Consider the following 14,561-nt stretch of genomic DNA (forward strand, 5'->3'; position numbering starts at 1 on the left):
ATAATGAAGGTAATGGTTAGAGTTCTAGAAGGTATGATTAGAGAAAAAGTGAGTATTAATGAGATGCAGTTTGGGTTTATGCCAGGCAAAGGGATCACGCCATATGCATTGTTCGACAGCTTCATGAAAAATATAAAGGAAAAGAAAAAGGATCTGTACTTTGTTTTTCTTGATTTGGAGAAGGCCTTGACAGAGTTCTTAGAGAGATGGCGAAGTGGGCAACCAGAAAACTTTGGATCGAGGAATGGCTGGTTCGGTGTTATTGGTATGTGTACGTGGGTCCTCGCACCCAGATAAGGGTGAATGGAGATTTGAGTGATGAGTTTTCCGTGAATGTTGGTGTGCATCAGGGGTCAGTCTTAAGCTCCTTACTGTTTATCGTGGTACCTGAAGCCCTCTCACGTGGCTTTAGAAACGGACTCCAGTGGGAGACATTGTGCTGATTTGGTGTTGATTGCAGAGAATGAAGGGGAGTCAGAGGAAAGACTTATTAAGTGGTGAGATGGTATGGGGCACCAGGGCTTAAGAGAAAATGCAGATAACACAAAAACGATGGTATCTAGGGCTGGTGGTGGTACCCTCAAAGAAGAGGGAGAGTGGCCATGTGCGATCTGCCACAAGAGTCATGTGCTGTGTTTGTGATAAGTGAGTGCATTAGAGATTTAGTGGTGTTAGAAGTAGACTGCGAGATAATGCTGATTTCATGTGTGTGGTGCACTGGGGAGAGCCTGTGGAGATTGTCAGTCATGAAAGGATTGATCTTGCTGGTAAGTCTCTTGAATGTGTGGAAGAGTTTTGTTATTTGGGGGACAAGTTATGTGCTGGAGGTGGGGCTGGAGCTAGCTCTGTGGCTAGTGTGAGGAGTGGCTAGAAGTTAGGGAGCTGTTGCCTCTCCTGACATTGATAGGGCTCTCCCTCTGTGCTTTGGGATCCTTGTATGCGTCATGTGTTAGGAATGTAATGCTGCATGGTAGTGAGACCTGGGCAGTAAAGGAAGAGGATAGTCGCAGGCGCAAACGTACAAAAATGACAATGATTAGGTGGATGTGCAGAGCATCCCTGCATGCGAGGCATCGGAGGGTTAGGTTTATAATGGAGGAGTTGAGAGGTAGGATGGGACCGGAGTGTATTGGTGTTGTGATGAGGAGAGGTAGATTGAGATAGTTTGGGCAGGTGGAGAGGATGAGGGATGATAACTGGGTGCAGAAAGTGAGAAGTGTTAACGTTAAGGGTAGGGTTGCGAGAGGTAGACCGAAAAAGACCTGGGATGAAGTCACTGAACGTTACATCAGGGATAAGAGACTGAATAGGAAAGCTGCCAGAGATCGAACAGCATGGAGAGCCGCCATTTGGTAACCAAGGCCGACGCATGCAAGCATTAAAAACGAAACGAAACTATGCTATCCTCGGATTTTCTACGTCTCTCATTTTCACATACCAACAAATGTCTATTTATCTATCTATTGCCAGACGCCTCAATCCCGTACGGGATGGCCACAAACAAATCGCCTCCACGTCGCCCTGTCCCCCGCCATTTCAGTGCCCTGCTCCCAACTCACACCTCCCTCTCTCATATACCTCTCCACCCCATCCCTCCATCTCATCCTCGGCCTCCCCCTCCCTCTACCCCCCTCCACCTCACTCACATACACTCTCCTTGTCAGTCTCTCACCCTCCATCCTCTCCACATGGCCAAATCACCTCAGTGTGTTCCTCATAACGCTTCCTATCACATCCACATCCACACCACAACGCTCCTTTATATCCTCATTTGTCAGCCTGTCTCTCCATGTGACTCCACAGGCTCCTCTTAAATAACTCATTTCCACTGCTCTCACTCTTGACTTGTATCCCTCCAACAACGTCCAAGCTTCACTTCCATACGTTAGAGTTGGTATCACAATACTGTCATGTAATAACTTTTTCACTTCCATGAGTTTCTTATCACTGCTTTCAACGAACCAGCAACCTTTCTTCCTTGTTGTACCCTTTCAAACACTTCACCCTCCTAACTTCCATCCTTACTCATCACACTACCCAAGTACTTAAACGTACTCACATTTTCCAATTCCTCACCATCCAACCTCGCTGTACATTCACTGACTTCACCTCTCTCAAAGACCGTCACTTTACTCTTTCCTACATTCACCTTTAGATTCCGTTTCTTACACACTCTCCCAAACTCATCCACCAAGCCTTGCAGCTCCCCTTCGTCTTCACTTAACAACACAGTATCATCTGCAAACAACAGTACAGGGAGTTTCCAAACACTACCCTCTCTCACCAGGGCCACTCCAGCATCCACTGCCCTACCTTGTACCTCTTTTATTACCCCATCCATGTACAGATTGAACAATCATGGAGACATGACACATCCCTATTTCAAACCAACCTTCAAAGAGAAAAATTCACTCAGTTCACCATCCACACGCACTGCAGCCTTAGCACCATCATACATACTCTTCACAGCATTCAACAAGTTCCCATCTACTCCATATATTCTTAATACTTTCCACAATCCTTGTCTATCCACCTTGTCATATGCTTTCTCCAAATCCATGAAAGCCGCATACAACTTCTTTCCCTTCTCTAGAAATTTTTCCAGTAATGATCTAAGAATGATTATCTGATCTACACAACCTCTTCCCTTCCTAAAGCCTCCCTGTTCTTCTCCAACTAATTCCTCTGTTCTTTCCCTAACACTGTCAATAAGTATCCTACCATACACTTTTCCTATTACACTAAGAAGACAAATGCCCCTATGAATTCCACACACTTCTTTTTCCCCTTTTCCTTTGTACAGAATAATTAAAACTGACTTTCAATCCTCCGGGACTCTACCTTCCTCCCAGGCCAATCTGCACATCTTCCACATCCATTCTACCACTATCTCTCCCCCATACTTCAGCATTTCACCATACACTCCATCAATTCCTGGGGCTTTCCCCAGTTTGACTTTCTTCATTGCTTCCACAACTTCTATCCTACTGATTTCTTCCTGTCTTCTCACCTCCCTCCTTCTCCCAGCCATTCCCCAGCCACTTATACTTGCATTACTTCCATCTTTTATGTTCAATTCCTTAAAGTGTTCTCTCCATCTGCTCACTTTTTCTCCTTTCTCCACTTGTAATCTACCATTTTTATCGTTCACTCCCCTGCCAACTTCACTGCCACCCTGTCTTACTCTCTTCACCTCTTTCCAGAACATTTTATATGGTGTGCTTTTGAATTTTAGCAGGATGGTTGAGGTGTAAGCTGCTGACCCATTTTTCTACAATTTTCAGCCTATTATGGTGAGTTTCTCAAAATGCAAATATATACGATTTCTTTGGTGAGTCTTTTTTATGTGATGCAAACTGTATTGATTATGTAGGCTACTGTTAATGGCAATAAACATTACTTACTGTTTATTGAAAGTGAACTCTCTTTTGAACAGCGTGAGTGTGTGTGTGTGTGTGTGTGTGTGTGTGTGTGTGTGTGTGTGTGTGTGTGTGTGTGTGTGTGTGTGTGTGTGTGTGTGTGTGTGTGTGTGTGTGCTTCAAGGACATGTAAACGTGTTTTTTTTTTCTTCAGGAAACATAATCGTTCTGGTGTATTGAAAGCCCTTTATTGTTATTACAGCTTTCTTTCAGGAACAAATCGTTCCTTGAGTTAAAACATGCTGACAAACTCCAGTTCCCAAATAACGATTTGCACAGGATCAGTGCTTAAAATTTTTTGATAAATTATTTGAATACATAATAATTATTTTTAATAAGGTCAGCCTGTTTGTCTGCTATAGAAGTTAAGAAGGAACGATGTAAAGGGCTTCTAAGCGGTCTAATGAGAAAGTTAATGTTGTGATTTAAGTAGCTGAAGTGGCTCCCCTGATGGCCAAAAGCTGAACTAACCTTAACATGGTGGAGCCTGGTAGTCAACTAGTTATTACCACCGATTTTTCAACTTCCTTCAAAAACAGTAACATCTCTCAACTTAAAAATCACTGTATGAAGTCAACATAGTAATGCTTGATGGTCAGGTGGATAGGATGGTAGGCAAATGGGTTGAGTGGGTGGGCAAGGCTGGGTGGGTGTGGCGGGGCATCATGTGTGGGTGAGAGGGTGGACAGGATGAATGGGTGTTAGTGGGCAGCGTAGGGTGGGTTGGTGGGCAAAATTGGGCAGAATGTACCTTTATGTACGCCTCATATGTGATCAAAACTAATGACATTAATTAATATTACTGGTGAATATAATTCCAATAAAATGCAAGTTTCAAATACAACACAGTTACTTTTCCTCATATGCAACATATATGCAATCTTGTGGTCGCTACTCTCCTCTGTTGCATCACCCTGTGAGAAGGAAACTGGCGAATCCATCTGAGTTTATAATTCGCACAAATATCTGATTTCTTCATCACAGTTGAAATCGTTAACTATCCTCCGTTTGATTTCCATGCAGTGTTCAATGCCACCGTAATTATTGGGCTCGTTCCAGTCCCACACGGTGTTATGCTGGAACTGAACACCGAGCGCACCAACCCACTCGCTTTCATTCTTCCTGTCGTTCCAGCCCAGCAACACTCTTTCATGAGCTAGAAAGAGAGAAAACATTAGTAGTGATAATATTTATTTTTTCAGTTGTAGTAATTCTTTTTCACTATCGTCTTTCCTATCTTGACTTCCTCTGTAGTGCATGGGGTTGGCAGGATGCAGTCCTAAACTGGAAATAGGCAAGGTACAAAAATTTATTTAGAGTATGGCGATAGAAAAGGGTCTCAGAATAATTTACCTCCCGGTCAGGCGTTGGGAGTTCTCTGAAGCTTCGTATACGCAAAGCAATTCTTAGTAATCTCTGCACAAACACACACTCATATCGTACCACCTACATTGCCACCTTCATAATCACTTTTATAAACACCTTACACTAATCTAAACCTGGCCAGTATTTCCACGCGTCCATAACATCTAGGCACACTGTCCTCCATCCTCTAGATCTCGTGGTCCATACCAGTCAAGTACATACGTTTTCCCGTTCTTCATATCTCAGATACCTGTTGTATATGCAGATGTAATAATATATATTAACCAGAATGATAAATTTCTATTGGCAACACTCTTGGCCGACGTATTCCTGAGAGGTGGAGGGTCAACGAAGACAAGGAATGGGCCAGTTACTGCAAAATAGCACATTGCGACTAACAGAAGAGGTACATATCAGTTCATGGAAAGAAGCCAATATCGACCTAATTCCGAAGAAAGGAAGTTCCTCTGATCCCTCTGATTACAGACCAATAGCTGTCACATCTTCTCTTGGTAAGGTATTTGAAACTTTAATAAGCACATTGTTAAACATCTTGAATCCACCAATTAGTGATAGACAATATGGTTTTCGCCACGAAAGATCCACCATTGACATACTCAATCTCCTAACTCATACCATCCATCAATCAATTGACCTACATGAAGAAACTCATGCAGTAGCTGTGGATATTTATAAAGCTTTCGACAGAGTATGGCACCGTTCCTTGCTGTCCAAACTCCCTTGCTTTGGACTAACGTCTTTTGTTCCTTTGATTTCCCCATATCTCAGTGACAGGATAATTGGAGTAAAAGTGGATGATGTATATTCCAATTTCCACTCGGTTAACGCCGGCGTGCCGCAGGGATCAGTTCTGGCTCCAACCCTGTTCCTGGTTCATATTAATGATCTCTTATCTGTTACCCACAATCCAATCCACTCATATGCAGATGACTCAACACTACATAGTTCATTCACACTCAGACACCAATTTACAAAGTCTAATATCTCTACCTCTCAACTCAGTACAGCCATCTCCAAAAATTGAAACCTATCTACGATCATTGAATGGGGACAAAACAACCTTGTCTCATTTAATGCTAGTAAAACTAAATATATACAATTTACTAATAGACAGATATAGCCAGATTCGTATTTTACCTTCAGTGCTACTAATATTCCCATCTCCAAAAGTATTGAAATTCTCGGCACCTCACTTAACAATGCCCTCAGTTTGACCTCTCATGTTAGATCACTTGCTACAACCGCCTCAAAGAAACTCGGATTATTGTACAGAGTCCGTAACTTCGTCACTGACGGGCAGTTATCTATACTTTATAAGAGTCATGTGTGCTCTCAGCTTGAATATTGCTCACCCTTGTGGAATGGATGTGGAGAGGTTGCATCAAAACAACTAGACGAAATTCAGAACAAAGCTGTTATAAACCTGCCATTACAAATAAACTACCTCCTCTACAAGTAAGAAGGAATGTTGCCTCCCTTGCAATATTTTACAGATATTTTTATGGCAAATGCTCAGACGAAGTTGCGTCCTTGGAGCCACCTCTCCATGCCTTTCCTCGTGCTACACGGGCATCTGGTAGCGCTCATGACTGGAATATCACTCAGCCATATTGCAGAACTTCTGCCTATCAGCATTCTTTCATTCCCCGAAGTGCACATCCCTGGAACTCGCTTCCCTAGAGTTGTTTCCCTCCACACATCAACCCACAGCTGTTCAAGTCTAATTATTACAGATATTTTATGAAGAGAGGACACCAGTAATCTGGTGTATGGATTATTTTTTTTTTATTCATTTGTTTTTTCTTCCTCTGTTCTGTTATGAAAAAAAAATTATAAGCCATTATAAATTTTCAGATAATTAACGAAAATATACTTCTGAGGAACAGTGTTACAAACTATGTATTATTTATTCAATTAGTAACTGTAAAACCCTTGCAAGCCACGCTGCACAATATCTACTACTTTATTTTAACACATTCCAAACACCTCTCTATTGATAAATTACTTAATAAACTCACCATCGTCATCATCATAATCATTATCATCATATTTGCAATAATTTATTTTCAACTAATGCATGAGCGAAGGGGAGATCTAGGAATGGAATAGGAAGGTATAAAGGTAGGAGAACTGTCACCAAAGTACCAAGTACATTCATTTGTCCATAACAAAAGTACCAAGTACATTCATTTGTTCATCATTTAAGAGCCTGATATTCTTGACTTCATCTTAAACGTTGACTAATCAATAAATTTTTTATAATTTAGGTCGCCCACACTTGTGAGACTCAGTCCTTCTGCCATCTGCCAAGTTAAGAAAGGGTGGAATCATACCCTGTGCATCAGTATTCATATCTGACGCACGCATCCCTATCATTTTTTTTTCTTTTTCTTCTTTTTTCTTCCTAAGCTTTCGTACTTAGTTTTCTCCCAAGTTAATTGTCTTCTTGGCTTCTCACGCCTACTCCTACCTTAAGAGCTCCCTTTCATATAACCCTTTTCACCAGTATACCTACATCCAGACTGTTTGTGGTCATACCACAGAAGTGGCCGAATTGGTAGAGATGTGGTCTGCTGTCCTAATAGACGCGAAATCGATTCCCGGTTTAGGCAGGGAACAGTTTCAGAATTTGAATTTCGTTAAAAGGGACCTTACTGATCTACCGTACGACCCACCGATATGTTATAACAACATCCCAGCCAATACCAACACACCAGTCCTGTATGAGAGTCCATGTTTATAATGACGGTGATTGTTAACGCAGAAGTGGTGGCATGTGGAGATGTGTGGTATGTACGATGACTACAGGGCCTTTGGGAAGTGGCTGGTAAGCCAATGCCCAGAGTCGGAAGCATATGAATAAATAAATAAATAAACGGAATTAAGCACACACTATTCGCCTTCTCTCCGGAGACTTCTTTACTTTGCATATTACATAAGATATACATTTTATGTCGTAGCCAGCACAGACAACTTGCACACATTACGGTTGTCAAGGGTGTCACTCTTTTCCCAGCTCATGCAATATCAGTCCAACACCCATATATTATCGTTTTACAGTCTAGTGCCAGGAACCTTTGACACACACACACACACACACACACACACACACACACACACACTAAATATATATATATATATATATATATATATATATATATATATATATATATATATATATATATATATATATATATAAAATGTGTGTTTGTGTGTGTGTGTGTGTGTGTGTGTGTAAAATAAAGGAAAAAATGTAACCATGCTTCAGAGCAAATGATGTGATATTAAGTTAAAACTCTGTGGTAATGGACATAAACACTACTACACCACATGGCTGTGAACACCTCCACGTGATAAGGAATGTCAGTGAATGTCCATATATTATATTCCACAGTCATAAACTTTATTCATAAACGTCACATACGCCTTCAGTATCCTGTTTCTTGTGTTTTCTCTAATCTTTTCTCTTTACTACCTGCAAATCCCCCACCACCACTATCCCTCCTCTCCTTCAATAACAGAACAATGTTACCATGTGCTGATGACTTAGAAAGAGCTTCATAATACTCCAAAACCCAACAAGCAGGACTGACTATAGCACCGATTTAGTCAAAACAGAAACAAACCCACTATCATACTCGTCATTCCTGACAGACATTTTTTTTTTTTATGCGAGGAAGAAGGAACCAAAGGCCATGAGCTCGCAATAACAGTTCCCTCCAAGAGAAAAACAAAATACAATAGAGAGCCAAATTCAAGATCCGATCATTTTGAGATGCCTGGACACACTGCGTTTGAAAGACTGGAGATCATAGCCAGCAGGAAACACAGACAGAGGGAGACAGTTCCAGAGTTGACCTGTTGCATAAATGAAAGACTAGAAGTAAGGGTTAACTCTTGCATTAGAGAGTTGGACAGAAAAGGGATGAGAGTTTGCTGCCAGACGGGTGCTACGCGCCCGTCGTAGAGGTGGAGGAATGCAAGCAGACAGTTCAGAGGAGCAGTGACCATTAAAGTAGCGATAGAAAAGAGATAAAGATGCAACAGTGCGGCGAAGACACAGAGGTTGAAGGGAGTCAGTAAGAGGAGGAGAGTTAATGAGACGAAAAGCCTTTGACTCCACCCTATTGAGAAGAGCTGTAAGTGGGGAGCCTCCCCACACATGAGGGTTGTACTCCACACAGGGGCGGATAAAACCCCTGTATAGAGTCAACAATTGTGCAGGGGTAAAGAAAGAGCGGAGTCGGCTTAGCACACCCAATCTCTTGGAAGCAGATTATAAAAGAGATGTAATATGATCTTTCCAAGATAAGTCCCGAGTAAATGAAACCCCAAGCATGTTCAAGGATGATGCAGGATTAAGCTGAATATTATTAAACATTAATGGGTATACCTGTGGAAGGTTTTGTCGGGTTGATAGGTGTAAGAACTGAGTCTAAGATGCATTAAAAACAACCATATTATTTTTACCCCAGTCAGAGATACGAGCCAAGTCAGACATTAGGTGTGCCATAACCTCATCCCTTGTTTGTTGAAGTAACTGTTGAGATGGGCGTTGCGGGAACCGAATGGAAAGGTGAAGGGTGGAACCATCAGCGTATGAGTGGATACGATTAGATGTGCAGCTTAGAAGGTCATTGATGAATAAAAGGAAGAGAGTTGGTGATAGGACAGAGCCCTGAGGAACACCACTGTTGATAGATCTATGAGAAGAACGATGGCCGTCTACAACAGCAGCTATAGAACGACCAGAAAGGAAGCTAGCGATGAAGGCACAGATAAAAGGATAGAAACCGTAGGAGGGCAGTTTGGAAATTAAAGATTTATGCCAGACTCGATCGAAAGCCTTTGAGATGTCAAGTGCAATGGCAAAGCTTTTGCCAAAGTCCCGAAAGGAGGATGACCAGGAGTCTGAAAGGTAGGTGAGAAGATCGCCAGTGGAGCGTCCCTGACGGAACCTGTACTGACGATCAGAAAGAAGGTTGTGATAGGAAAGATGCCTTAAAATTTTTCTATTGAGAATTGAATCAAAAACTTTTGAAATACAGGATGTTAAAGCAATTGGACGATAGTTGGAGGGTTGGGAGTGGTCACCCTCCTTGGGACTGGCTGAATGAGAGCAAACTTCCAGCAAGAAGGAAAGGTACAAGTTGACAGACAAAGGCGAAAGAGTTTGCCTGGGCAGGGTGTAAGCACAGAAGCACAGTTCTTGAGAACAACAGGAGGGACCCCATCAGGCCCATATGCCTCTGTTAGTACTGAGGCCAGTGATGGCAGAAAATACATCAGCTGAAGAAATTTTAATGTCAACCATGAGGAAGTCAGAGGGGGGAAGTGATGGAGGAACAGCACTGGAAACGTCTAAGGTGGAATTGGAGGAGAAAGTCTGTGCGAAGAGATCTGCTTTATCAGTAGAAGAAATAGCTACAAAACCATCAGAGTAGAAAAGAGGAGGGAAGGATGATGAGGTAAAGTTGTTAGAAAGGTTTTTGGCAAGGTGCCAGAAGGAGAGGGAAGAATTCAAGTTGGAGAGTTGAGAGCATTTAGTACGGATGAAATTATTCTTAGCAGAGCGAAGAACAGACTTAGCACGATTCCGGGCAGAAACGTAAAGATGATGTGATTCAGGGGTGGGTTGGCTCTGGTACCTTTTGTAGGTCCTCTCCTTGTTGCGGACAGCATTAGAACAAGTGTGATTAAACCAAGGCTTTCTTGCGTTAGTCAAAGGATATGAGAAAGGAATGTATGCTTAATTACCCGAGAGAATAACCTCCATAATGCGCAAGGCAAACTCAGATGTTTCACGGCCATGGAAGCAATAATCATTCCAGGGAAAATCAAAGAAGTACTGCCTGAGGGCCTCCCAGTCCGCGGCTCCAAAATGCCACAGACGACGTTTCCCTGGAGGGTCCACAGGCCGTACCAGAGTGAAAGGACAGGTTAAGGTGATAAGGTTGTGATCGGAGGAGCCCAACGGAGAGAAAAGATTAACAGAGAAAGCAGAAGGATTAGTTGTGAGGAAGAGGTCAAGTGTGTTGGAGCTCTTTCCAAGGCGGTCGGGGACACGGGTATGGTGCTGTACAAGCTGCTCTAGGTCATTAAGGATAGAAAAGATGTAGGCTTGTTCACCAGGTGGATCAGTGAAAGGAGAGGAGAGCCAAAGGTGGTGGTGAACATTGAAATCTCCTAGAATGGAGATTTCAGAGAAAGGAGAAATGGATAGAATTTGTTCCATCGTAGAAGTAAGATAGTCGACGAAGTTTTGATAGTCAGTAGAATTAGGGGATAAGTAAACAGCACAGATATATTTAGTCAGAGAATGACAGGAAAGCCGAAGCCAGAGTGTGGAGAATTCAGAAGAATCGAGTTCAGGAACACGAGAGCAAGATAAGTCGTTGAGTATATATACACAACAGCTACCTTTGGCTTTGAAATGAGTATAGAGAAAGTAGGAGGATACAGAAAAGGGTTTGCTGTCAGTTGCCTCAGACAGCTGAGTCTCAGTTAGAAAATGATGGTGAGGTTTAGAGGAGGAGAGGTGGTGCTCAACAGAGAGAAAGTTAGAGTAAAGGCCGCGAATGTTGCAGAAATGAAGAAGAAGAGAGTCAGACAGTGGTTCCAGGCACCTCGAGTCGTCACCGGGAGAGGGGCGGATGGTGGGGGCATTTATGGTCCCCCCCCCTGGGGACTTCGAGGCTTGGTGATGAGACTCCATAATTTTTTGAATTTTGGAAAAGGAAGTGTAGTGTGTACTGTGCATGTAGTTTGGTGTAGATAGTTAGAGAAATTTGTACTGGAGAGCATGTTGGCCTACTCTCTGTGTAACTGAGACACTGAAAAAGTTCAGCAAAGGGGGATGGTCAGGAACTAGTCCTGGGGGCTGATGAAACGGGAGCTCCAGCACTTCCTGTCATCAGCTTTCCATCCACCTAGGGAGTACTGCCCTGCTCGACTGGTGCTACAGTCTACTCCCAATGAATCTCGCACACAACCTGAAGTCTCTTTTTTTAACCAATCACTTCTACTGGAATTCCACGGGATACACAGAGGACATTTTCTCATCGTATAAGCAACATTAATTCAAAAGAATTTCGTATGCTTGACAGTACGCACAACGATGACGACCTGCCTAATCCACTACCACTGAAGGTTAGCCCTGGAAGATCAGACAGTGAAGAGGAGTGTGGTGAGGGAGCTGCTGTTGATGTGGAAGAAACGGGGACGAACGCAGATTTCGTACTTGGAAATGATGACGAACCAAAGAAATTTTCTCAAGGAAAGTTGAATGATTTGGTTAGAGACTAGCGCTGTCGGAAGATACAGCTAAACTTTTAGAATCCCGTCTAAAAGAAAAATGCATGCTTAAGAAGGACGCTCGCATAGTTCATTTGAGAAAGAGGAATAAGAATCTGACTTCCAACTTTTTATTGGATGGACCGCTCTGTTTTAGCAACACACTGACGAGTTATTCCACTGTTTATCTCAAGAGAATGCTCCTTCTCATTGGCGCTTATATATAGACTCAACTACGAGAAGTCTCAAAACTGTGCTGCTGTACAATAGGAATAAGAAACCATCCATTCCTATAAGACATTCAATGCACATGAAATGGTGTTATGAGGACATGGCGGTGCTCCTAGAACCCATAACATACAACTACAGCCGGAAAGTACTTGGGGACTTGAAAATGATTGGTATGCTGCTGGGAAAGCAGTCTGGACTCACGAAATACTGTTATTTTCTTATGCCTAAGGGGGAGTCGAGCAACTGTCAGGCATTATGTGGAATCAGACTGGTCTCCACGAAGATCTTATCAGCCAGTAGTTTTAAGCGTTCGGAAAAGCCTCTTGTAGACTCACAAAACGTTCTTCTTCCCCACTTCCACATAAAACTTGATTTCATGAAGCTATCTATCTATCTATCTATTGCCAGACGCCTCAATCCCGTTTGGGGTGGCCACAAACAAATCGCCTCCAAGTCGCCCTGTCCCCCGCCATTTCACTGCCCTGCTCCCAACTCACATCCCCCTCCCTCATATACCTCTCCACCCCATCCCTCCATCTAATCCTCGGCCTCCCCCTCCCTCTTCCCCCCTCCACCTCACTCACATACACTCTCTTCGTCAGTCTTTCACCCTCCATCCTCTCCACATGGCCAAACCACCTCAGTGTGTTCCTCATAAAACTTCCTATCACATCCACATCCACACCACAACGCTCCTTTATATCTTCATTCGTCAGCCTATCTCTCCATGTGACTCCACAGGCTCCTCTCAAATAACTCATTTCCACTGCTCTCACTCTTGACTTGTGTCCTTCCAACAACGTCCAAGCTTCACTTCCATACGTTAGAGTTGGTATCACAATACTGTCATGTAGTAACTTTTTCACTTCCATGCTCACTTCCCTGTTTCTTATCACTGCTTTCAAAGAACCAGCAATTCGTTTAAACACCAGCCAAGAGAAACTCGAAAAGATTTGAGTATGTGGTCGAAAAGTTTCCGAAAATCATCGAGGCAAAGTTGAATGAAGGAATCTTCGTCGGTCCGCAGATAAAGGAGCTCCTGAAAGACTGCAGGTTCCACACAAAGCTGGACAAGATTGAGCTGGAGGCCTAGAACTCATTCAGATGACTGTGTGAAAATTAAGGGAAACGAGAGATCTCCGGATTTTCAAAAAGGCGTGAAAAACCTTCTGAGCTCCTATACTGCTGTGGGACGTCCGTTTTTTCTGAAGGTGCGTTTCCTTGATTCACATCTGGATTTTTGGCGAGCAGTCTTGGAGCAGTGTCTGACGAACAAGGAGAGAGCTTTCATTAGGACATTACCCCTATGGAGCATCGATACCAAAGTTTTTGGAGTGAAGGATTGCTTGCAGACTACTGCTGGATGTTATACAGAGATGAACCTGAGACAGACCACCACAGAAGGTCCAAAGCACAACGTTTTTTGTTTGTCCTTCAACATATTATAAACATAGAAATCTTCTTTGTATATCTTGTACACAATATTTCTTATTTTCTGCATTAAAAAGTACTGACTGATATAAAGCTCGTTTTCATTGTACCATAACCTAGAATGCCCTACGTACTATAGAACTGAAAACAACATGTATCCGTAGCACAAAAATGAGACATGCTAAAGGAAAACAGACTCGATATTCGTAAAAAAGTTGTACTGCAACATTGTTCAGTTATGTTGAACAATGTTATCATTAGGAAGAATTTTTTTTGACGAAGAATCTCCATTTGCAATATCAGATTTTAATATTAATTCATTCACTCTCAGCACAATTATATTAAAATATTTTAATTGCTTGCTTTTTCACATGTCTTTAAAAAAGGTGTAACTTCATTCTTCGTTAAAGGTTGGCCTGAGAAGAGGGTAGAGTCCTAGAAGATTGGAAGTCAGGATTCCCTTGAACAAAGGAAAAGGTGAAAAAGAAGTATGTGGTAATTTAAGGGGCATTTTTCTTCTTAGTGTAATATGAAAAGTACAAATTAGAATACTTACTGACAGACTTAGGGAAATAACAGAGGAATTAGTTGGAGAAGAACAGTGATTTTTTTTTTTTTTATAGGATGGGAAGAGGTTGTGTAGATCAGATATTCATTCTTAGGTCTTTAGTGGAAAAGTTTCTAGAGCAGGGAAAAAAGTTGCATACGACCTTCCTGGAGACAGCATATGACAGAGTGGATAGACAAGGAATGTGGTAAGTATTGAGAATATATGAAGTAAATGGGAAGATGTTGAAAGCC

Source organism: Coenobita brevimanus, chromosome 60 (assembly GCF_032717465.1).
Source record: "Coenobita brevimanus isolate Jiangsu-jjx chromosome 60, ASM3271746v2, whole genome shotgun sequence".
NCBI classification, from domain to species: domain Eukaryota; kingdom Metazoa; phylum Arthropoda; class Malacostraca; order Decapoda; family Coenobitidae; genus Coenobita; species Coenobita brevimanus.